Here is a 27,497-nt window from a genome sequence, read left to right as displayed (position 1 = left end):
TTGAAGCTCAGCTCTTTAGATTAAGCTGCCGGTAGAGACAGATATGAGCTAAAGAGTTTTTGTGCTGAGATGGGCAGCAGTTTTGTGTGGAGTGTCAAACACTGAGCTGTGGATTCCAGCACACAGGAATGTACCACGGGCTTGGACACTGCCCAGCTCCTCTGCAAGTACCTCCCTGGGCACCAGGTATTTGGGATGTCTTGCAGTCACGCTGTGTGAGCCAGGCAGAGCGAAAATAACGGGATTTCCACTGAGTATCAGTAAAAGCTGGCAAATGGTCATGTCAGTAATTGAATTGTTTGCAAACTGAGGAGGAAAGGGAGAAAGTCCTGATAGGATAAAACGTGATCAGAATAACAGCTTGCTGCTAAGCAGCTAAAACACAGGCTGTGACTCCTGGGAAGTGAAAGAAAAGCTGGAAAGACAGCAATTAAGACCTTTATTTTGCAGTTAACAGGCAAGCACATGCAACACTGTGTGCCTTTGCACAATCAAGTCCTAACAAGTTAAGAGATATCCTTCAAAAAATGCAGTGCTGTACTGTACTCACTGGGATGCATGAAAGGAAAGTGTTTGTTCCTGGTTTTGAACAAAGGTTGATGGAATTAGATTTGTGAAATGGGATGTGGCATGAGAGGAACTGTCACTCGCATGAAGGAGTTTTTAGAGTGGCATCCTAAAAACAGTCTTTTGTCAGCACAGCATTGCTTTTCACTGTTTGGGTTTTTTAATTTAATCACTGCTACAACTGCAGATGTTCATGAAAGAGTGAATCACAGAAATTACACAAATGTTTAGGTTTTCATTCTTATTTGCTTCATACTTGTCAGAACAAAAGGGGCTGAGCATTTGCCTGCAATGCTTCCCAGCAGCTTTATTGCTGTTGCAGTGCCCATCCTTTCAAAGGAGCGATTTGACCTGTCCCATTATTTCTGTCACTTTTCTTGGTTTAGGATCTGAAACACAAACAATACTTGTAGGCTGTTGATCCCATCTTCTTTCAACACAACGGAAAGACAGAACTGAAAGAATCTCAGCTAATTTTATCTCATTAAATCTTCTGGCTTTCCTAATCTCTTTCTATGACACAGAGAATAGAGAAACATTAAGGCCCTAAATTAGAGACAGGATGAGTTAAAACCCCTTCAATGTCAAAAGCAAACAAACAAAATGAGGTGACTATAAATGAAAGCAAGGAAAAAAAAACCCAGAACGGTATAACAGCTGTTGATGTGGTTAGAATAAAGCCAATTATTCTATGAGAAACAATTAACTCAAACAATTAAGCAGGAGGTTGGCATAAGGCAGCTAGGTAAAGCCTAGGAGTATGGGAAAGCAAGCAGGTTAAGCAGGTTTTGCTGCTGTCTCAATATCCTTAAGGTACCTATGGATAATACTAGGCTTGCCTTGCTCAAGTTTCATTTGAGTTACATCAGAGATGCCAAAAACTGGCGTTGTACTTAACGGAACATCCCCCCTCCCTCCCCAGACCTCTGTTATTGATGATTGTGAAAACAGGGAAATCTTTAATCAATGTTTTCTTGCTTAGATTAAATATATGTGGAATGCCCAAAGAGAATTCAGTGGGAAGACTGATCTGAGGTTCCCCCACTGTGTTTGGGAGTCTTCACAACTAGCTCATGTCTACTCACTCATTTGGTTCAAGATTTTCATTACTGATACAATGATTGCTGCTTCCTGTACCTCAGAAGGCAAGGTGACCACACATAGTTCAAAACTATTCCACGAGAGTGTAATTTGTATTATCTAACTATGTTTAATATGTATGCTTTTGTGAAACAAAAGCAGCAGTTCTCATGCTCATTTGAAAAAAGGCCAAACAAGAGGTTTTAAATAAATGCAGATAGATGTCTAATAAGGAAAATAAAAGAAGCAGGGTAGTTTTAAAGTAGCATTTGCATACTGACTATCTAGAGAGATGAAAAATATTGACTGTGTACAGGGAAAAATAATGCCTTCTGATTATCTCTATGAATGTTAGATTATCTAAGCATCCACCTCCATTCCTCATTATATGAGAGCAGTTTACTGTTCATTTTATGTTCATAAACCCTTTTTGACTGAACATAATGTAGGATAAAGCACCTAATGCTTTCACAGGATTTTATGTTCCTTTCCAAATCAATATTTTCCTAATAATTTTAAATATTTTCTGTTCTGAATTTCATTCAGTGTTTGATTCATATAAATTAGAGAGTTACTTTACATTTACTTCCCATAGCCAAACCTTTAAAAGCTAAATAAGAAAAATGGGAAAAATATGTAATGGGCTAAAATTAAAACAAAATATACACATTCTAATTAATTATTCATGCCCTTTAATTTTCCTACAGCTTTCCTGTTGTAAAATTAGTTGCTTATGCCATTTTATTAGGAATCCATTCATCAGAAGGTGTATTGGGCAAAATTTGTTGATTACAATGTTTTTGCAGTTTTGCAGAAAGACAATCCCTGCTGCAGGTGTAGATCCCTGGTGGTTTTACTTTGTAGAGTTATGAATGGTGATCATATGGGTTCTGGAAACGCTTAGTACTCGAAAGCCATCTGGAGAAAGAAAAGATAACTGTAATCCCTATTAGCTGGAAAGTAGTGGGGAAATTTTCTTCTGTTTCAGGGACTCAAGGGTGCTACTAAGAGCTAAACCACAACTTTTGCATAATTTTGATGTTCTAGTTGTGCTGTACACCAATTTTCCCATGTTTACAGTTGAGGCAATATTTGCTAAAAGGGAATGTTCTAGAGATAATGAATTAATGCTTATGAAGTATCAAGATTTCCCAGAAGGATTACACGTGGCAAGTACTTGAGATATATCAGGTTTTTCATAACAGGATATTTAGTTGTAAAATGTATTTTAGAATAAATTAATTTTTTTCTGGCAAAGTAATATTGAATTTTAAGATAAAGCTTTCTATAAAAAACTGTTTCTTTTCTAAGTTTCAAATGTTCCCTTAAAAAACAACCAATCAACAAAAAAACCAAACCAAAACAAACAAACAGACAAAGAAACAGAACAATTTGAACAAAACATTTAAAATATTTCTTTGATCTTTTGAGAATGAACAGCCTCACATACTTGAGTTTGTAGCTCAGGGTAAGTTTGTGATACTATTAGCCTAAGGTTGCTTATGCTTGTAATAAAATAAAAATCATTAAGAGATACTATTGCATTGGCCTTCAACCTCAATGTTATATATAACACACCTCTTTTCTGAGACTAACGCCATAGCTGTCTAGACTATTCCTGGCAAGTTCTTGCCTAATCTTTCCTTAAAACTTTCCATTTCAGTTCAATTACTTTTCAAAATTGTCAGAAATTATCATCCTACATTTGGAAAACTTATTTAAATAATTTAATTTGATAATTTAAAAGAATGGCCTAAGGGTTTGGATGTGTGTGTGGGGAAAATATAAGCAAGTAAAATATATTAAAAAGTTGATAAGAAAGTAGATCATATTTTAGATCTCCATGTCAACCCATTTAAAAACTGGCTTATCAGAAATCTTAGAAACTGCAGCATATAATAACAAAATCCTTTTACATAAACCTTTGACAAAGACAAAAAAAAGAACTATCATGCACATTATTCTGAAAATGTCATAGAATTAAAAAAAAATGGGAATATTAATTTGAGTTTCATTCATATCTTAAATAGTGAAATAACTATTAGGTATGAGGTTGCATAAAATAGTTGTCTTTTTCTATTAAGTCTTTATTTCTGAAAGAAAAATTCGAGGTTGGAATAGGGTGAGGAAGAGATTTAAAGAAAGAATGCTATTTTTGTCTTGTATTAGCCTCCCATTCCATTTTTATGAACCTGAAAATAGCATTATGGTAGACACCAGGAAGAGTTGAAATACAAGTACAATTTTTTTGAAAATATAGATTAAGTGTAGTTGCTAAATGTTTGTGCAGAACTGGTAAGTGAGAGATAATTCACACCCTTTATGAATTCTATGGCTTGTTGTCAGCAGCTGAGATGAAGCTCACAGTAGGGGTGGAATGTGCAAGCTGTAATGGTTCTGCCAGCATCAAGTGTGTAGGTGTTTAAGAAAGAGCCAGCTCTAGCAGTGTTGGAACAGGCTGCCTCAGTTTGTCTGTTTTTCCTAAATGATACTCTTCAAATTACTTGGAAGCTCTTCCCACACGTAATTAACCAGCATGTTCAGAACAATTAGATGAAGAGTAGTCTGTATTACAGTCCCTTACCCAAAACTGTATTACCAAATTACAAGATTTGCTTCCTGAGCAGGACCTTGACCTTCAAGGCATATGTACCCTATGTCCAACATAATGCAAACATATGCCATGCATATTAATGTGTGAAAGGCACACTGCTCGCCTACTAGTCTCTCATGCCACTCAAGGTGTGTCTTACTAGTTCCAGCTTGCAGAAGCAAAGAGTTTTCATTGATATGCTACAGGGTGCTAAACCAGTTCTCACTATATCTGCAAATAAACAAGCATGAGTACAGATACAGACACATATTTTATCCAAGTGGAAGCCATCACATAATGCTAATCCTCAGAAGTGACAGTCTCAACTTCTCTGTAGGCTGTGCTTTTAGAATATCCATGTATCTCATTGTGTGTAGCATAGGAACACAACTTTCATTTCACAATCAAAATGTGGCACAGAACCCTTCTAAACCTTTACAGGAATGTGAAACCTGGACACTGGGAATAAGTAACTGCTCAGTGAAAACTCCAGCTTAATAGTGCCTCAGGAAAATTGTAATTAACTATTCTCTTTCATACTCCGGTCAACACAGTAGCATTGTAGAGAATTACAGATATAGACTACGGATGAAATGAGCCCAATTTTTAAGTGAACCATGGTCCTAAATTCTCTTTCTATATCAGTCAACAGAGTTGTGTTAACTTCCAAAGAGATTCACAATGCTTGTGCTCTCTAGGAATGTTGACAGAAAAACATATGCTGTCCACTGCGATACAGAGTTGCAGACCAGAGGGGATCACTGACATGAAATGTTTGTCACTGTAATTCAAGTCATTGATCTTCCACAGAGCCTCTTCTGCTCAAAGTTTAATACAGTTCAGAATCAATATACAGAATTATATAGTAAATCCCTTAAATAAAACTCCTTACATTCCCATCAACTCTCCATTGAGAGATTTTCTATTACCTTGATGGTTCCTCAAATTCTTTCTTATTTTTATTCATTACATTTTCATGAGCTATGACTTAACAATAACTTCACATCCATTTAACCCAGTATTGGTCTCTCTTTTCTTTCAATAGCACCATAATTACAGCTTACCCATTTGCACGAAGGTATGCATTCAGGTCTTTAGATCCTGTGTGAAATGAACTTTTCTCATTAAGCAATGAGTTTTAAGTATACGAAGCCATCACTCAGGTGTCAGGGTAATGGAGGATTTGAAAAAACTAGATAAAACAAAAATGCAGATAATAGCAAGGATATTAATTATCCTGCCAGTACATTTAGCACATTCTCTCCTCATTGCTTCAAAAGTCCTCTTTATCCAGTTCTTTTGCTTGAGAGGGTTACTTCTACATAGCAACAGGCAGAATTCAACCTTTTAGTATCAAGTCGTTTTTATTATGCATTTTATGGACAGTTCTGTATGTCATATGTCATAATGCATGTGAGAGGAAGGAATGGGGATGGTTTGGTTAATACACACAAGTTAATTAACACACTCAGAGGAATTAAGTTCTGAAATGTCTGGTCACTGTATCTCTTCCTTTAGTACTGGTCCTTCTATTTCTGATATAAAAGTTGTGGACATATGCCCGGTTTAAAATTGATATATACCTTATGTTGTGGTTTTAAACTAGTAACAAAAATTACTTATTTATTTGTTGTGAGATATGGATTAAAATAAGAGCAAAACAGGCTTAAAACTTAAAAGGAATAAAGACAGTTTATTAACAAACTATTAGAATAAGAATACCAAAATAAACTTTCAGAAAACCCTTTTACTTCTTACTACTCGATTATTTCTTTGTACACATAACAACATAGAGACAAAAAAAAAATTTTACAATCTTGGTGGTTAAAACAGTCTCAATTTTTTAGAGTCTTTTCATCAGTCCCTGTAGAGAAACAGAAGTCTCTTCCTGCTAATCCATGGAGTTTCTAGAGTCCACTCCTCCCATCTCACACTATTCTGAGGTGTGCAATGGGTCAAATTGAATTTAGGGATGTTATTTTTAAAGATAAGTGATTCAAAGGTAGAAATCTTCTTCAGTTGTTTCTGTGAGCCTTCCTGGAAAACAGCCATCTCTTTGGCTCCTTTAAGGCTTTAAAATCTCCACTTTACTCGCAAGTTCCAGCAACTCACAGTATTACAACCACCCTTCTTTTCTTTAAAGTCCACACTTTGAATACTCCATTCCTCCCATACTCTAGTCATGAATTAAAGGAGTCTTTAAACTACTGTCCATCTCCATAGCTGTAACAGAAAGACTTTTCAGCAACAAGCATGTTCTTTTTTCTCTCTTTCTTATTTAAACTTAACTCTTTTCTTCACTGTTTTTAGTAGTTTTATGATGTCTTACATGTTAATTGTCTCTCTTTCTCTGTCTTTTTTAAGAAAAAGGAGTAATCTGTTGTTTATTTAGGTAGTAAAAGAATTAAAAGTTTTAAAAAAGCTGCAAAAGTTCATAGTGTCAAGTTTCAGTCTAGCAGCAGACCTTGAAAACTAAACTAAGCTGCCAAGCTCTGCTTTTCTCTCCTTCCCCCCCCTCCCTGCGGCCTTGTCCCGGGCCTGGGGGGGGGGGGGGGGGGGGGAAGCCAAGACAGAGCTTGTTACCTCTCAAACACCGGAAACCAAAGAGAACGAGAGAGCTCTGAGTGTACTTCTTAAGGGGGTGTTTACAAGTTGAATTCACTTTTTAATGGTCAGATCTGCTGTCAATTCTTGGAAATGACTGATAATTGGTCAGGAAGAAAAACTCCCATCAGTCACCAGTAGCTTCAACTTCCCCTTTTTTTTACTCGGTCTTAAAGGTGAAGCTACCCCATGACAACCATTTGATTCCATGGGAACTATTTTGTTAGTTGTTTGCAGTGATGTCTCCTATGAGGAACTCCTGGGAGCCAGCAGTCCTGTCATGAAGCACCTGCTCTTGGACCTCTTTCACCATGATGCGCATGCTGTCATGGTATTTTTCCCCCCGATTCGCAGTGTTGCAGTGGTCACACTTGGATGGTCACGTTTTGGGCAGAACATGATGCTCTGGCTCTTCATAAAGAACTCAGATCTTGAATTACTCATGACTCTCAGCCTGCTTCTGACTGCAGTATCTTTGTCTGCCAGCGTTGGTCCTGTGTCAAAGATCAAGATTCAGCCAAGACTGGGTGACTTTATTTCTCTGAACAACGTAACTACTTCCCTAAATGTAAACTCTAGGTTTCCTCAACAAAGCCATGAGCTTTGGCCTGTATTCTATTCATTATTTAGCCTGTTATCATGGATTCCATTAGCCCCAAAAACTTGTAGGACTGGATCTGCTGCCCTAAAGATGAAGGCAGAGATTAACATCTTTGTGGGTGTTGGCTTTTGGGTCTCATTTTTTTCAGAAAATTGTTGGTATTTGTCGTTCTAATTAGGAACGGCGGAAAAGAATGACAAGGACTCTCAAGGGAGTCAGAACAGGAGAAATCTCTAGTTTATTGCTCTAGGCTTGTCTTATAGATTAGATTGTGGAAAATACAGAAAAGAAACTCTTATTGGTTAGTAAAGTGCTACATTACCATCATTGGTCAGTGGGGTTCACCATCCCCTGACTTTCTCCTGCAAGGAAAACAAGAGGACAGACAAACAGCACCTGGCAGTTGTTTTCTGTCTCTAAGGATTGTTTTGAATCCTTCCATAAATTTCCCAGGCTAGCTCTCAGGCAGGACTGGCAGGCCATGGGGCCTGCAGCTTGCTCCAAAGCTAGCATCCATAGGTATTTTACACAGAATGTTGTCTCCCTGAAGACTTCTGATTTCTTGTTTCATGTTAGCACAGGTAGAGGTGACTGACTATGCTTTGTTAAGAGCAAGGCCATCTGCTGACAGAAATAAGACCATTTTATGACTAGTCAGTATTCATCATTTACAGTTATATCATGGATTGTTCTTCATGTATCCATCAGCCTTTGTGGTTCCAAAGAGTGTCAATGATGCTTTTAACTGATCTACTAAATGGGATTTTAGCTGTCTTTAATCACCTTAATGTGCTTTGCTTAGTCAACATCCAGAGCCAATAGTATTAGATAGATCTGAGCACGTTATCAAGCACTGCTGTGTGACTGCCCACACTACATCATTGCTGGTGTATTCCCTGCTGCATGCTTGTGCATGGTGGAGAATGTTTAGCTGTAAGGACACAAGCCATGAATGATGTGCCATTTGCATGCAGGACCAAAGGACAGCATCTTGCACATTATATTTGGCAGCACATATATAGCCAAAGAGTCTGACAGTGATCTGCTTCCTTCAGCCACTAAGTTTAATGGATCACTATTACAAGTCAATGAAGAAAATATCTGGTTCCAAACAGTGTGGTCTGTAGCAGTCCAGTTCCAAACATCTACAGCCTGCTCACCTAAAATTAAAAGTGTTTATTTTATTTTTTGTCCACAAAATGCTGTCAGCACTGGACGAGGAGAGGGAAAGATGAGGTTATAAGGAGGTTTAGGACCAACACAGTGGCTGCCAGAGAAGCCCTTGTGGCCAGATCAAAGCCCTTCTTTTATCTTCTTGCAGTTTCCTCTTGCAGGTGAAGGACTTCAGACCCATTTTCCCCCTACGCATGTGCTCACGCTGACTCCCAATTGACATGTTCTCATTATGCTTAATAAAATTAGGTCACACATTGTCACAGTTTAATAGTCAAAAAATGCCAAGAGACTACATCTGATAATGCTATACCAAATAAAAGATCCTGGCCATGAGGATCTATACAGAGACAGTGAGCTGACAAGCTCACACTGAGGATGCTGGTAAAAGTATTTAGCCAAGATTTTTATTTTATTTTTTAATAGCTTGCCAACGCATAATTAAGTATTCCCTTATAACTACAATGTCAACAAGCAAAGTATCTAATCAACATATATCCTGTCAGCTTCAAACTGTTTTAGCCTGTTCATTAAAAAGCCATGCAATGAAATTAAGATGTTTTTACATAAGACCAAGTGAAATAAACCAGCACTGCTGCACTAACATTTAGTTCTTTGAGAGAACATACTTTCAGTACAGAGATGCTTTGTGTTAGGTGGTTTGTATTAATTATATTGTCATCCTCTAGCTGTCTATTAATATGGATTCAGATCTACTTATTTTGTAATTTTAGTCACAGTTTATAACTAATTTTCAGGCCTGACATACTCTGGTGACATGGTTCAGTCTTTCAAATACTATAGAGCATTATTTTTTTTTTATTTTATTTCCACAATTGCTTGATCAATATCTAAATATTTATATTGATATAAAAGATCTTGTTCCCATGCCAGATCCTCTCCAAATGAAGGTTATAGCTCAAAATAAGACTAATCATCTCAATAGCTATACAACAAACATTTATTTTCACTTGTATGACTACCAAAACCTTGTCACAGAAACTTAATATGGTAATTGTGATAAAATCAACTCCTTTGATTTCTCTTAACAGTATGTAAGAGGTGATTTGCAAATCAGAGTTCATTTGTTAAGCGTTAATTTTTGCAGCAAAATGTATGTGAACAAGAGCTGAACTTTATGCAGTTTTCTGGTTTAGGTGGGGCTTCATTCCAGATGTTCTGATTAAAATAAATACTGCAGAAATATGAGTTGTGCTGTGTGTTACACACCAGAAGTCTGAACATGAACTGCTCAGATGTCAAAAGATCATCTAGTAAGGCTGCAGTGACAAGTGAAATTTAAATGGGTTTTTTTGGTTGGTTGGTTGGTTTGGTTTTTATCTTTTAATTTATATCCACAGTTTCCAATATTTCCATGTGGCCAGAACTACGTGAAGCCATTCCAGAGAACTGTGCTCTGAAAGTTAAGGCGAATCCAAGCTGCCTGGTATTTTTGTGTCATTTCTGCAACTACAGACTGCTGCTGTCAAGGGTGCTAGATGCTAGATTAACCTCTTTCTGAAGAGGAGAGTAGGGTATTTCTGACAATATCTTCTTTCATAATAGAAAAAAACATAGTGCTTTATGCTTTACTTGTCTGGCAGAACTAGAGGATTTAGTTCTCTCTCACAGACAATGTCCCAGCTCATTGAAGAGAGCAAGAATTATGTCCTATTTCACTGAAGCTAAAATTTTTTTATAAGCTGAAAGAACACATCAAAGTGAGGCCAAAGTTCAAGTCTTTATGCTTAGCTACTTTTTTCCAAAGGCAAAAATAATTAAATTTCTTTTAGAAAGGTTTTTTTATTGAATTATTTCAATAGAAAATATATTGTTTAAATTGAACATGAAATATTTCATATTTTTACTTTGGGTTTTTTGCTTAAGAACACACTGGTTTCCATTCATCCTAGCATATATCTTGCAGAACTTCAAACATGCTTTTCTGCTACTATTGCAAAAATCAGATGTAAAATCCATCCATGATTTCAGATTGTTTCGCATTTGGAGCTTGATTTTGAGTGCTCAGTGACCTGAATTTTGCAAAGGACTCATTACTGTCAGGTAGGACACTGACATTTGAATGCAGACTTGTTGGCCAGCTGACTCCTGAATGTTTTCACAGCTGTGCTACAGAATAGGTTGAGTAGTTGCAGTTTGCAAAGAAGTCTGCCGTTAAAAAGTCATATTTTTATCCATCAATAGACACTCAAAATGAAAAATAACTTAAATTATAACTAAACAGCACCATATGCAAAAAGACAGCAAGATGTCTAAATGTGATTAACTAAGCGTGGTCACATACACAAGCGGACTAGAGTGATCCATGTCTCTTTTACAAGCTAAGCTAATAAATCTGGCCAAATACATTAAAATAATTTGACTAACAGCACTGCTAGTCATTTTTAATTCAGGAAGTCATCAAATTTTCAGTCTGGAAATATGTATCAAATGTAATATAATTCATAATATCAGCCTAAATATTTTTTGGGAGGGAGTTTAAAGGAAGCTTCAGAGAGTGGTTATTTTCCATTTCCATAGAAACTGTTGCCTTATTTAACAAGTGCCTTTCTCCACTCCTGGGGATCCTTCAGGGACACACAGTTAGAGTGGATTCCATGGGGACTTCTATCACATCTTGTGACTTCCCCTGTTCATTTTGCACCTCACAAGGCAGGATTCCATAGGTAACTTGGAAAATAAAAATATTCTGAGTCTTGTAGGAAAATATGCCTGTTTTTTAAAATGCCAAAGTCATGGAAATAGAAAAGAAAAAAAAATAATTGTTTTATCCCTATGATGCATACTATTGTTTTATTGACAACTACATCACATAAGAAATTCAATTATAATTAGTTTAAACTGCCTTTAAGTTTGTTTCATTGCCAGTTCAACAGGAAAATATACTAAGATGTACAAGATGTAAGAAAATACAGATGAAAACACTGTTTTTTATCTGTAAGAGTGTTTCTTTACATGTATCTCTCAAGTTATATCACACTTTTTTCCTCTTTTTATCAGTTTACATTTTTAGTGTTTTTTTTCTAAATGAAGTACAAAAATAATATCTATGCCAACATTTACAAAACAACACCAAAACTTAAATATTGTTTAAAATTTGTTTTTAAATCATATGAAGAATGGTTAAAGTTAAATGTTGCATATATATTCTACAAGGTCACTTCCTAATTTGAAAATGGCTAAATCTCCAATTGTTACTAATTTTTTTAGAGAAGGCAGCAGAACTGGAGGAAGGAGGGGCACTGAAAAGACCTCACTTGTATGTGGGTGGTCAAAGAGAGGGCTGGGAGAGAGATGATTTGAGCAGTTTTGAGTGGAGAGAGAACTGACACAGCAGACTGCTCCCTTAAAAGCAGGATGGCAGAGGAGATTCATGTGGAATGCTGAGCAAGAGACAGGAGTTGGAAAGGTCCAGGCACATCCAAGTGTCTGGGTAGAAGAGAGGAGTCTGTATAGTTTCAGAGAGAGATCTCTGTGGAAGACTGTGGTTATGTCTGGAGGAGAGGCAAAAGCAGGGAATGTTTCCTTCCCTCTTTTATTCATCAGCTTCCACCTTTTGTGATCTTCTAGAGTACAAGAGCAGTGTTCCCCCTTCCTGTTCTCCTCGCAGCTCCCATTAGGAACAAACTCCAGCCATCTTCCTGGGCCTCTGGGACCTCTTGGCAAGGTCACAACTGTTTCCTGTGAGACCAAAACAGCAGCAAGATACTGTTGCTCCAAGTGCATTGGGATGAATGGCACCAGAGGAGCTGGTCTGGAGTAGAGAAGAAGAGGATATTTTAAACAGAGGTACCAGAGCCACACTTCCCTGTATCCCGAAAACACTGTTGCTCACCTTTCCTCGGGTGCCTGCCAAGTCTGTGCTCCAACAAAAATTCTGGAATGCAAATTTCCATAATATAATCAGCCTATGGTCTGATTCCCCCTGCCTCCCAAATTCTTTCTGCATTTATAGCACTTCCCCTGAGAGCCTGGGTCCTCACAGGGAGGAGTGGCAGGGCTTCAGGAGGAAGCATTGTCCTGTGCAGCTGACAGCTCACACCACAGCAACAACTGTAACCGGGGAGTGGAAAATGTGGATGTGAATACTTTTGGGCCAAGGACAGAATTATCATTTCTGGATGATAGTTTTAAGGCCATTTATGTATTGCTAGGGAAGAGAGTAAGACTTCCTGATACACATTTTGGAAAAAAAACCCCACCAACAATATGTTTTTGATTTTTATGAAACAGAAGATATTTATAGCACTATAAATCCAAAGTGCAGTAGGTACCTTCTATCAACAGGTGACTAGCCAATAAATGTTGCAGACAGACTATCTTTGAAATTTCCTGTCTTAGCTAATTCCAGACCTTCACATACTGGCTACTGAACACTGCTGCTGATCTAGGCTGGAAGCACATATGAATATCTTTTGATCCTGCTATAGAAATCATATAAATAAGTCCCATTGGGGAACTTGGGATGAAGCAGGGTGGAAATTAGTATTTATGCATATAGTATGTGTACATTATATATATATATATATACAAGTAAAATCTTTCTATTAGGGCTTATCTTAAAAGTTTTTAGAAAAGTGAACCCTGCAGATTAGGAATTCCAATCCAATTGTAGCTATTGTGTGCAAAGATTCTGAAGCAAGCAAGGTAATTTCAGCTACACAGTTTCATTGTTTATGAAAATGATTTTTTTTTTTTAAAGTAGATACAGCATGCTGGTCTCAGTGTCACTTAGATACTGAGAAAACAACTTACTGTGAACTTCACACAGTGAAGATAGCTTTAAGCCAGAAAGAGAAATAACTGCCCAGTTTTGCAAAAAACCCAGAATGTAACCCTAAATTACTTGAGTCTCAGAGTCACTAATGCTTCCAAGCAAGCTAGGGTCAATTCCCAGCAGACAGCTATTGCTGAGGAATACTTAGGAACAGTAAACGGTAACACTCTTTGGTTTGAAGAGGCAGTCTAGCAGAAAGGGCTCATTTTCTCTGTGTTCCTCTTCTTTCTTTAAAAGCGTGGTCAGGACAAGAGTGCTTTACTCATTATCCCTCATTGCAGCAGGATCTTCTTGTACTTGGAAAGGTAAAGTGGCCTCTATTAATTTACAATTCAAATGAGAGGTTACTTGATCTGTTTTGAAATGATAGGCATTAGGAAAACCTTATTTATGTGAGCTTTAGTTGTGTGAGCAGACAAGACCTGAGGCAGAACCTTCAAAAGCTCCTCACCTGCCTGGCTTAGGGCATGAGCTGACAACTTTACTCTTGGAATAAGTAAACCTTCACCTTTGTTATGATATGCACACAAATTTTGTTTGTTACAACTTTGATATCACCTAAACTATATCCAAAACAAACCACCTCCTTATCCTTCTAGCCCTACAGGAGGTAAGTCCTGGAAATTAAAGCCAAAGTTTTAACATAGGCAGATCATGTGTGAGCATCAATATATTTGGGTTTACCTGTGACATCTTCACAAATTAGTTCCTTCAATCCTGCTATCATCTGAACCATTACAGTGGCAAATCAAGCTTTCCTGGTGTGCCGTACCTGCAGGAGGTTTTAAACACAGCATTCTGCTCTTGCAGAAATGCTGAAAGTTAAGGAACTGAACCACAACCTTTAAAATTAATCACAAATTCATAATTATCAATTGTGACACATACCCTACGCACATCAACATAGCTTATAAAAATGAAGAAAATACACAGATAGATTTAAGAATAATTGCTAACCAAAGATTATCTCATAAATATAATGCAAGACATAGCTTATCTCCATTGGATACTGTATAGCTCTTTGCAAACATGTGAGAGTCAAAGCAAACCACCCAAAATATTTGCTGCAGGCATTCCTTTCTTCAGTCTCCACTGTGAAATATTTTCAGCTCTTTGCAGGAAGTCTGACATTTGCATACATAGGGAAAGAAAAAAAGTTACAATTTAATGTATTAAAATATGAGAGGAAGACATGAGATTTGCTAAAAAAAGGAAAATTACTGCATGTTAGGTTTCAGTCTTTAATATGTGATGGACTGATACTACAGGGAAATAGATGCAGTTCACTTTGAAAATAATTTCATTGGTCCACTTGAGGATTTGAAAAGATAACAAAGTGAAATAATTAAACCATTTCAAATTATGCTCAAATATTATTTCCCAGAATTGTGTCATCTAGGCAGTGAAATCTGAATTTTGCTCATTACTAAGTAGAGTCTTTCAGGACATGCTGTGACTATTTCTCAAAGTACTACAATATATAACCTTGAAACACCAAATCCTATCAGCTGCAAGAAGCATCTGAGCAAGTGATGACTAAGGATCCCAACAGATCTAAAAAAAAAAAAAACCGAAAAAAATAAATCAAAGTAGAACATCATTTCCTAACTCCCATGTACAAAAATACAGAACAGAAAAAATTAGAAAGTGATTATAGTCTAGAGGTCAAGTGGAGGAAGGTCAAGTCCTCAATAAATATCAAAAACAGTTAAGCTGATTTTCAGGACTATTAAGAACAGAGAGCAAAACAGAAATCTCATTATTTTCTGTCAGTTTGTGAAGGTTCCCACACATTCTAAAGCATAACTTCAGTCCTGACCATCTATACTAATAATACAAATCAATAGGGTAAAAATAATATCTGAAGATGTGAGAGACCTTGAAAAGTTACTAAAAGGACTAAAACTCATTGTCAGAAGGCAACAAAAATATTTTGATAAAGATCCAGAAGGTCACAAACAACAGAGATTTGGAGGAACTGAGTAGGGATGGATAGTTCACTGTCACAATGTCTTGGGAGCAACTAATGAATCTCAGTTTGTGAGGAAAAAACAGGACTAAACTAAATGGCTTACAAGATAAATAGGAATAATAAGAAAAAAATTAGATTTTTAAAACAATAAAATCACAGATACTTCTCTGCACATATCCTTTCACAAAGGCATTGAAGCACCTAATAGTATGGGCCAGCCTGGAGGCAAAAGAGAGCAAAGAACCTTCAGGGCACTCAAAGGCACGTGAAAACTGCTAAAAATTACAGGTGTCTGGGATACCAGCTCAGTACTGTTCCTACCATCCTTATCAATTCATTCCCTGCAGTCCTCCACGCAAGGCCAGGCTAGTTTTTAGCTCTACCATCTATCAGACAATGCCCAGGAAAGTCTGAGGAACCAAGTGAGCCAGTGATTATTTCCATTATACAACCTTGAAAAATCTGGGCTGTTTGGATAAGGGAAGGAAGTTTAACTGTGGCAAGCTGTGCTAGTCCACTTTCCCTAAGGGCCACGTCAGACCCTTCAGGTCAGATCACAGGGATTCATTCCCACTAAGCTTTTGGTAGAGCAGAAGGTCTGCTTGCCTTTTACCAAATTGGAGGAAGCTGGACAGGGGATCCCCAAGACTACAAATTCCTTAAGGATACAAGACGAAAAGCAGAGAAAAATATAGCCAGGACTTCAGCATAATGTTATAGCAACCTGGAAGAGAGGTTGCCCTGTTGTTTGTCCTTGAAGCTGTATGCAAGTGTCTTGTTACTACAGAAAAGAGAACAAGAGCATAAAGGGATTCATCACTACTGTGTGAGTGGAAATAAAACCCACACCACTGCTCTTAAAGCAGGTACAAGAAGCATGGGTATGAATTGAAAAAACCCACATTTTCATGGCTGATGGCATCTAGCAAGTGGGTTAGTCTGTCCTTCCAAAAAACAAGATTGTGGGTTTTTTCTCTATCTTAGGCTGTACTTGGTTCTGCAAGTGTCCTAATCATCCCCCTATGAGAGGAAGTCAAAAGCCTGGGCTGCTTCCACACTTTCTCTCCTCTTTAAGACCATGCAAAGACACAGTTCTTACTAGAGTCTGTACAGAACATGTGACTTTTTGCCTCAGTTACATTAGCATTGCCTTTACACTGGCTGAACATCAGTCAGTTACACCACCTTCAGCCATAATATCTCCAAGTATTTCATAAATCCAATGTGCCACCAAGAGGATGGGTATTTTTGAGAATATATGTCTTCCTAAAGGTATGAACAAAACCATACAAACAGTCATTTCTACATCAATGTTTCACTCCTATTTAAAACCTACAGCAACAAGAAAAGAAAATGCAAGCCTTTCTTGGAACCTCCACCCAAAAACTGATTATCAGCAGAAGAAAATCCTGTTTATAATGAGTATATAACCATGATATTTCAACTTGGGCACATATCTTAGTGTAAAGAATGAAATATTTCTATGCAACCTGACAACTACTCAGACTGCTACTATCCTTTTTATCTCTATGGCTTGGATCTGAAATACACACATGACAATCAGGCCACTCACAATCAGGCCAGTGAGAAGTAGACATTGGGCCTATTATGGGTTCTGCTTTTCATAGAATTTCTTTTTCAAGAGGAAAAGTAACACTATCATCCATATTCCATTTTTGATATCAGAAAAAGGTCACTCAGTCAATCATGTCATTCGATGTCATGACTTTTCCTTCCTTTATCAAAGGTCAAAAATGTTTAATGGCTCTCAATTTTTAAGTCACCAGCACTACTCACCACTGGAACTGGGTTGAAGTGAAGCACCCAGAGCTGTTACACCATGTGCATGACAGGGTTATCTCTGTAGCCCCACCCTCAGTTAAGAAGAGAGTTCTCATCAGAATGGCTACAACTGAATAAAGCAGATTTACAGCAGAGGTTGTGGAACTCCAAGGAGCAAAATCAGAGTTCTGTGTTTGGCCAACAGGCATCAACCAGCCATTTCCAGGAGAGATGAACAAAATGAGAAAAGATGCCATTTGTGCATGTAACTGAGATGATTTTTTAAACTAAAATATCTGTTGCCCCTGTAGGTATGAGGGTAGGAGTGGACAATAACAATTTAAATGGCTAACTCAATCATAACCTTGCAATATTTTTAAAGAGAGTAACTTAAACTTATGAAGAGCTCCCTTGACACACTCATTCATCTTTCTTAGTTTCAAGATTTGTATAAAGGAGGAAAGAAACTTTCATTTTCAATTACATATACTTGAAGTGGATGAATATTGTTGGATTTTTATTGAATTTTTTAAAGATATTAAGAGACATGAATTGTGTCATACATGGAGATTGTGCATCCCAAAGCTGGAGGACCTCTTTCTCATATGTCTACCAATTTCAGTAGGTTGCCTCTTTCAAAAAAATACCTACCAACTTGAGAAATAACTGCTTGAACTAGCTCAAATTGCATCATTTTAACCTCTTTGGACACTAAAAAAATGAAGGACACTTTTTTGCAATATGCTTAATGTTCATTTCTACCAATAGATGTGGAAGAAGTAGTGCTCTGAGTTCTTTTTAATCTGTGGTGACACAAAACATCAAGTGCCAAATAAAAAGCGCATAAACCTTTTGATGAAAGAGGTCAGCAGAGTCCCATGCTACTGAAGGAGAGGAGGTGTTAATTACAGACCTCACGGTTACTGACCTACTGAGAAATAATAAGTATAATATTCAGCTTCAAATGCATTATTTCCTGATTCTTGCACATTCAGATATTTAGACTAAGGTCAACACTTCATGTTAAATTCTGATTTATCTGCAAATACAAGAGAGAACATAAGTAAAAAATTCAATTCTGTCTTTTCAGAATTAGAACTTTAGTTCTTATTGGAACCTATTTATTATTAAAATATCCATAGACCTAAATACAAAAGCAAACTTGAAGCAGACTTAAACACAAAGAGAAACCAACAGAGCACCAATCAGTAGTATCAATTTTCATTCATGTGCAGCAGCAAGTCCAGCTCTGCTTCAGGCACAAAGTGCTGGTCCTGGTGTCCAGCTGTTGCCCCAGGGATTGAAAGCTCAGGTTAGGGCAGGATTTAAGTTCCAGCCTTCCTTTCCTGTTTTAGAGAAATGCCACTTCATTGCAACAGCAGTTGAACTTTCCTACATTCCTCTTGAATTATGTGTTTGAGTCCCTGGGCACTGCTAGTGAATACCTTCAGCAATGCATCCTTGTTGGATGCACTTTGCACAGGTAAAGGCTTACTCTACCCAAACCTATTTGGCACTCAGGTGAGGCTCTTATGTGCTCAAGTCTCTTAGAGATGTCAGTCCTGTCTTCAAACATCTCTTGCACTATTTGTAACAGCCATGTGAAGTTTAGTCTGTATTTGAGTGGACTAAGTCTTGTCACTGAAATTCCCTTGGAACTCCTGTACACAACCTGTTTACTAACATGGGATTAATTTGAAGTCATTGTAGAAATCTAATAGTTAAACTTCCAATCTAAATGACATTACCTCAAAAGCACTTCCAGAAGGTGATAAATGTCATGTACTATGTGCACCTCTCAGATCCTCTTTTCTCTCTCTTGATCATGGAATGAGCTTAGGTGCTTCAGTGCCTCATACAGCCTATAATAATAAAAGGAAAAAAAGAAAAATTTAATGTTAAAGTTATTTAACCTGACACTGTGGTTTCTTGTAGTTTGTTATGTCTTGTGTATTAATTATGTTCTTTATGGGAAGTGTTGTTTGCTTTGTTACCCATGGTCATTAATATACTTGGATAAGTTGCCCTAAGCTCAATACTAAGAAAAGTCCCTTTGCAAGTGGAAACGTAAACCTGTAGTGTCTTACTGGTGCTGGTTTCAAATATTACATCTGGCTAGAAGTAGACTATTTTAAAGCACAGTTTTTAAAAAGAGCAGAAGAAAGCAGCAGGTCAAACCACATGAGAGAGTACAATGAGTAGGAGGGATAGAGCTTTTAGCTGATAATTTTATTCTTTCAATGTCGAATGACTTGCATTATCCTTTCTGCAGCTAAAATTCCATTGTGTTTGTTAGCTAATCGAACAGTAGAAGTCAGTTATTTTCCCAACAGGCAAAAGATTTTTTGTGAAGCCCTTTATGTACTAAAATGTAGATGCATTAGCTGTTGATTTTCCTTGAATATTTAAGCACACAGTCAAATTACCTCAGAACTTTCTCTATCAGAAAATAAAGTAATTAAAGATGAGTTATCAGAGATGCTTCTTGCCAATAATTTATTCTGTATTTATTAATAATGATACAGTAGAAGGATTTAGTTAATACATTAGTACATTAAATTTATTAAAGAAATGTTGCACATGTCATGTAATTGAAGTCTGAAGTTACTTCAGATTTGAAGATTTACTTGAATTCTGGTTTTGCTACCGTTTCTTGTGTCCTTATGCTGTTCTTCAGCATGGTTTTAACATACTATTATAGACACACCAAAAATGGGAAGATTCAAAATATTCAGATAGAAAGGAGGAGAATGATTCCCACTGATCTTTAATAAATTTGATAACTAACTGTTATTTATGTCTATGAACTATTTTCTGAAATTATTTAAAATAAACAAAAACTAGAATGTTCAAGCCCTAATGAATACAAGCAAAATTGGTACCTGAAGGTTAGGATTTTAAACCTGCATGCTATTTTGGTACTTTTATAGTCTGTTTATACATCATATCCAAGCTTTAAACAATAGATATGTCTTTCTGTCCTCACTAAAGAAAAAATCTTGGGTTAGATATTTTTGGTTTTGCTGCCCCAGCTCTGAAGCTCTGAAGTGCATGGGAAAACTCATGATGAATTTTTGGTTATCCCTATTTCCCATCTAGTACCTAGCACCAGAGAGGGCTATGCTCCACTGCCTTGGAAAACTCTCTAGCACTCTCCTCTGCAGCTGGACAGGAGAGAGAACGTATAATGAAGGGTTCACAGGTTGATAAGGACCTATTTCATCAAATATTGAGTCATAAGAAAAACAGACTCAAATTAGAGATATTAATTGAATTTATTACTAGCAAAATCAGAGCAGCATAAAGAGAAGTAAAATAAGACTTTAAAAATATCTTCTCCCTAATTCTCCCTCATTCTGATCTCTACCACATCTCCCGGGAGCACAGAGACAGGGAATGGGGGATTATGGTCAGTTCATTACAGATTGTTTCTGCTGCTGATCAAGGAGAGGAGTCCTTCCCTGTTCCATTGTGGGGTGCCTCCCATGGGAAATAGCTCTCCATGAACTTCTCCCATGTGAATCCATCCCACAGGAGCCAGTTCTTCACAAACTGCTCCAACATGGGTCACTTCACCACTGGGTGAAGTCCTCCAGGCACAGCCTGCTCCAACGTGGGTCACAAGACTTACCAAGAAACCTGCTCCAGTGTGGATTCCTCTTCCACAGGTCTACAGGTCCCTGCCAGGAGCCTGCTATAGCATAGGCTGGACCACAGCCTCCTTTCAGGCAGGCAGCTGCTCTGGGGCTCCTCCTTGGGCTGCAGGTGAATCTCTGTATGCCCATGGCCCTCCATGGGCTGCAGGGGCACAGCTGCCTCACCATGGGCTGAACCATGGGCTGCAGGTGAATCTCTGCTCTGGCACCTGGAGCTCTTCCTTCCCCTTCTTATCCAGTGACCTTGGTCTCTGCAGAGCTGCTCCTCTCACATATTCTCACTTCACTCTTCTCTGGTTGCAATTACAACTGTGCAATCACTTTATTTCTCTTCTTAACTGTGTCATCACAGAGGCATAACCATAATTTCTGATTGGCCCAGCCTTGACTAGCAGCATGTCCATCTTGGAGCCAGCTGGCATTGGCTCTGCTGCACATGGAGGAAGCTTCTGGCAGCACCACACAGAAGCCACCCCTGTAGCCACTCACCACCCAAACCTGGCTGCACAAACTCAATTCACTGCCATATGGCCTGAAGTATTTATTCTTTCTCTAGTAGTCATCCCATGCTGTAGTGTCATGAGTTTAGTGGTTATGATTCCAGTGCTCTTACTATTAAAGGTCCTGCTAAAATCAGATAAATCATACCTGAATTCCCAAAGATATTCTGGAAGGATTCAAGTAACACGGGAGATAAATTTTATTTTTTACAGTTCTTTGTGGAAGAGGTTTTGGAAACCAGAGAACTTCAACACCTAACAGCCTAGATCTTACCTGGAAGTACTTGAGAGAATGCCCATGTGCCTCAGCAGTCAGAAAGACTACTGGTTATTAGCAGTCCATGGTCAACAGAATATGCCCACAGTCTCTCTCCTACTCTATTCTGGAGTGCTACATTTCAGATGAAAGACTTTAGGATGTTAGCAGCTGGAAGAGGCATAAGATTTTTTTTTATTATGACTTATGCATATCCTAATACATTGATTATTCTAATTCTTTATAATCCATTGTAGAATTCTCCATCCAAATGAAGGTTGATAGATCTGAACCAACAGTGTCGCTTTTTTCAGGTACTTTATATTTCACTAACTACTAAAACCTAGTTGGCCTTAATCTATTAGTAATTTCAAGAGTGAAACTAATCCTCTCCAAGGTCAAGACATCTGAAATGCTAAGAGAAAAAGAAGGGAAATATGAAAAAGAATGGGTTTCTACAGCCTTCAGCTTCCACAGTAACAAAGGGATAACAAAGGGATTTGTAACAAAAGTTCACAGATTACATTTCAGGAGAGAATATAAAACATCACTCAACATTTCAAAGAAAGCTGGAGATATCAGAAATGCATTATCAGAAGAAACATGATAAAGGTTAATCAACAGATTATTTTTCTTTCTGATGTTTTTAATTTGAGACATTTCTAACAGAAAGTGAGGTATTTTATTATGTACAACCACATTTCCCTAGCAACAGATTTAGACCAACCCATGCCCTAGTGGGAATTCAGAGCCCCTCCTCTCCTCTAGACCTGAGTCATTGTTGAAATTCCATGTGGTATTATATACTCATGTGGTATATAACAAATTCCTTATTTCTTGCAGATGCTGCTTTCTCACTATCTATTTATCATGAACTAGTTTCCTGATTTATGTGACTCACTTTATGAAAATCATTTATTTCATGTTAAATTTTGACAAAATAATGAAGTCAATCATCATACAATTAATTTTATCCAAAGTCTACGGTTTTGATTGCATGGTGTTTAATCAAATAAGGAATGATATCTCATAGGTAGCATTATTTGAAGCTGAGCTGATGAGCAGAGCAACTGGAGAAGCCAGAAAACAGAGCAATAATGGGAAAGGTAGCTGGGACATGTAATGCAATGTAAAGGCTGTGATGAAAACTGAGGCAGCTACCCAAAAATGTAAAGCTGCATGTTAATACTGGGTAGATATAAACTATTCACACAAGAGCTATCACCTGACATGTTCAATTTCTATGTGTTCTGAAAAGTAGGGATAGAACTGAAGAAGAATGGGTATTTGAAGGAAAAGCAGATAAAAGACCAAGTTTCAGGTATAACTGAGTCCTAGCAGATACCTGCTGAAAACAATGCCTGGAAAACAGATATGTGTTCAAGAACAAAAGATTTATGAGCAAGGCCAAGGTCTGTGGTGGCTGGTAGAGCAAAGAGCTGTTGACTGTCAGATTAGATAAAAGGATTAATCCATGTTATTTCTGCTTTGACACAGTCGCAATGAGTCACAGAAAGCCACCAACTTCAACAAAAATCGAGATGGTATTAATGTTTTTAGTGACAAAAATAAACATTCTGAAATACAACTTTGTGCTGCCTTTTGTTCTACCAAATCTGAGAGGATGGACAGAGAAGAAAATACTACATGAATAAGTATGAAACTGCTCCTTAAGCATACTCTTATTTTATGTGGGTTTTGCACTCCTGTGTGTATCTCCCAAATACATTTGAGGAATTTTATTTTTCTGGGTAAACATCTTTAATTTTCTTGAAATTTGTTGTATATTTGATACAACAGTAGGGATTTTGTGTTCCTTATCACAAGGCTTCACAAAGTATCCTGTCAAAATACTTGACATCAGGACATCCATTCTCATAGGTATTTTATAAGAATCCTAGAATTAGCTCTTAAACAGCTTTCAATTCAAAAAAACCAAACACATCAAAGTAAGTCTGTTAACACTATATACATATATATATATATATTTTTATATATATATATATATATATATACATCCTGTGTCAAATTCTTTTTGGTTAATCATCTGCTGAACTTCCCAGTTAGATCCATCAAGACAGTTTTTTTGGGGTTTTTTAGGGGATTTTTTTTGTTCATTTTTTGATTGTTTTCATTTTTCATTTGTTTGTTCATTTGTTTGTTTCTTTTGGTTTTTTTTTACTTCCATAGCAATTGACATCACAAAAGAGAAGATATTAGAGAAAGTTGGAAAGTAGCATAGGTTTCCGATCAGAGAAGGTGTTCTCTTTAAGATCTGCAGGGAGAAAGCAAACTTGGAGGAAGTATGGCCTTTGAAACAAATTTGACCCAACATAATCCAACAGGACCTTCAAAGGGTGATTTTAATCATGACCCACTGTGAAATAGTGACATAGTTAGCTGGTTAGTTTGCAGAAGTTATTAGTGGAGTATTTCTTGAAAGAATCTAGGACTTTTCAGATAAAATATATTTGCTAGTTACTGCTTCACTGACTGATGAAAAAATGAAGCACACACCAAAGCCATCCACAGACAATTTGGTTTCCTTATGGAAGAGGAACATGCATAATAGAGAAATAATGGTGAAAAAAATGTCCTTATTTTCTGTTATAAAGAAATAAAGGAAGCAAATGTTTCTGAATAAAACTGTGCTGGCTGTGATGTTCAAGAAATCTGTTTTTCACATGAAATGTTGAGCTTCACTGCCAAGAGTCTTGAAGGACAGCTAAGAATGTTGGTAGTATATAACCTTTTTACAGAAACACTTGTGTTTTAACTTGAAATAAAGCTGCAGTTATTTAAATTACTTTAAAAGTTAAATTAATAGCTCATTTTTGATTATGACCATGGATTTGCTTGATTTCACTGGACCCTTTCGGTATAATACATTTAGTTTGAATGTGACCATATTATTGTTAGCTGCCATTCCTTATCTGCTTAGAACATCACCATGGACTTGGAAGGAGCTTCCCACTTCCCTCCTTGTACAAGCTTCTTGTCATCTTCTGCATATCCTTAGATGTTTTCTTTGTTTGTACAAAGATTCTGGTTCATTATTTGTCAAGAAACCCCACGGCTTTCTTTGTCCTGAACTGTCCACCCTGTTATCAGGTACTTTGTCACTGTTTTTAAAACATCCCTACAGCTGTTTGAAACAATGTCCATAGTGCTCAATATTGGTGAATTCCCAGAGATATTATGTGAAGTTTTCAAGTGAAAGCAAGAGTCTCAATTCAGGAATATGCAGCAAGGGAACAAAATATCAATCTAAGCTGATCTCAAAGGTGCAGCTACAAGACAGCTCATTTTCTTCAAAAGAAGCAAGATATTTGTTTTTCCATTGCTGCTCTTTGAAAATATCATTATTCTAAAAAACATTGTTACAAATTTGAAAGAGCGATGATATAAAATGGGTTTTTTACATGTTAACATGAAAACTTTGTGCAGATACTTTGTGCTACAATGCAGACTTCAGCTTCTGTGGGAATTTTGCCTGGCTGAGTGTTTGAGTTCCATTCTTTAATCCAAGTTTCCTAATCATTTCCTCTATTTCCAGTTTTTAAACTTCTTCTGCATCTGTCCTTGACCAATACTAATTAGGGTACTCTCTTTAAACTCTCATCTGCTCCACCAAGTGTTTTAGAGGATGCCAAGCACACCATCCAAGTTTTGTGTGCAGCTTCTGCCATCTCCTGTATATCTGTTTAATCTCTGGCAGGTTTACACAAAGAAGAAGAGAAGGAATAAATTAATGTTTATCAGCAAAACTAGTTAGAAAATAACAATGTTACAATCGACAGATTCTTCCTTCAGGAAAAAAAAAATTAAACCAAAACAAACCAGAAAAACTAATTGTTCATTAAAAATTAATTGTATCAATTAGATATTTAGATGAAGAAAAAGCTTTTATTTTTACACTGTGTTATTTTTACAAGTGGCAGGCATTTAACAAAAAATCCAAAGTGGGAAATGTTTGAAGAATATTCTGGTTTGGAAGATGAGTATTTTATTTACTTGGTGCAGCATATTATGGAAAAGAGATTTCATGCAATTAGATGAACAATGACAAATTTCTTGTTTGCACACCTTTTGAAATCAGTATTTACAGTTACTACAGAGATCTGTCTAGAATTTAGTTACAATTGTTGTTATGAGACCTTTCCATTCCTATTAAATGAGGTAAATACCAACTAAAGACTAGCCCAAACCCCACTGAAGTTATTATGTTATTTATCTACTCAGACAAGAAATCCAGTCTCTCTTTCCTGCACACATTTCAGGTCATCTACAAATGAGCTTTCTCTTTCTTGCTCATAGGAATTCTCCTGAGCTTACCTAGCAAAAGGTTTCACTCTCAAAGACAACCTTCCCTCCTATAAATCATCTTCTCCCTGTGTTGTGCTCATGTACAGCTTCCTTTAAGATTCACAAAGGATCAAGAGGAATTTAATGAAAAGGAAAGGAAGTAGAAGGAATTTGCAGATGTATGGAAGAGATGGTGAACAAATGTTAAACTGCAGTCTGCTTTTCTGCTGCTGCTTTCTGAGGACAGGCCATGTTGATTGGCATTAGATCACAGCCTGTCCTGCTGTTCAGAGAAAAAGCGTCTAAGCAGTAATTCAAGAAAAAATGGCCAATGAAAATGCCACTATTTTTTGATAATAAGAAAATTTCAAATGGATCAGAAGCGCTATATGATTACTCATGGTGTACCATAAGGATTTCAAGGATACCAGAGGAAGCAAAATTTTCCTACATGAGGCCCAAAATCTGCAGTAAGTTCATATTTTAAAACCCATCTTTTTCAACAAAGCTATGTGCAGAACTGTGACCCGCCATTAAGTAGTCTAAGAGAAGTTTAAAGTAAACAGCAAAGGAACAAAGGCAAACCAGTGTCTAGCCTTTCGTATCTCCCCTGCTTCCCATCTTTCCAGGAAAGATTCACAAGAGTTTATAATGGTGAAGAATCACAGTCCCACACAATTTTTGAGAGTCAAACAGAAAAAGCTACTTTGAATCTTTCCATAACCCCCTCCCCTTCAGGTCTTAATTACTAGTGAAAAGTTCACTGAGCAGAATAATTGAAAATTAGACATAGGAGAAATGAAATCTAGCCTTATTTAAGTCAGTGGGAGTCTTATTATCAACACTGACAACAGCACACAGGATGTTTACTTCTGCCATCCTGGTAAATAGGTCAGCACCTTTTTTTAATGTTCACTGTGAGACTTTGTAGCAACCCAGTACACCAAATCTTATAGCCTGATCCTGGCTGTGTCCTACAGTCACTGAATTACGAGCACATCTGTAAAGACAGAGGGGACCAGGCTCACATGTTCCTAAGATTGCTTGGACTTTTACAAATGGGAAGCATTAAGAGACGTACATCAACATTATTACTTGTGCCTTGCATATAGGTAACCCCTAAATGCTATGCAGACTTCAGTTCTATGAGATTTTAAAATTACGTTTTGAGCTGCTCCGTTTTTAAAACCATCATCCATTTGACGGTGCAAGGGTCCCTTTAAAGTAAGAAACACAATGCAGACAATTTTGCTGTTTGTTTATATCTACTTACTGTAATTTTTATTCAAATAATATTGAAACAAAATTAACATTCCAGCTTGATTTGTCAGTTTGATATTTTCAGCTTTAAAAAAAAGAGAAAAGCTGTAAGCATTAAGATTCAAGAGCACAAAGAAATTGTGGCAAAACATTTTGATCAGAAAGTAGATATTGTCAGGTATTAAAATTTGGCATCTCTTTATTAAATAGAAAATGTGCTATTGGAATAAAAACACACTACTTTCCTTTCCTATATAGCTATGTGTTAATGTTGCTATACAGTATGTGCTTAAAATCTTCCACCCTAAACTGGAGCAAAGAGCAGTAATGTTATCAGAACCAGCATTCAA

The sequence above is a fragment of the Poecile atricapillus genome, chromosome 3, assembly GCF_030490865.1.
Source record: "Poecile atricapillus isolate bPoeAtr1 chromosome 3, bPoeAtr1.hap1, whole genome shotgun sequence".
Lineage (NCBI taxonomy): Eukaryota > Metazoa > Chordata > Aves > Passeriformes > Paridae > Poecile > Poecile atricapillus.
The sequence above is the reverse complement of the archived record's forward strand: the minus strand, read 5'-3'. Positions refer to the sequence as shown.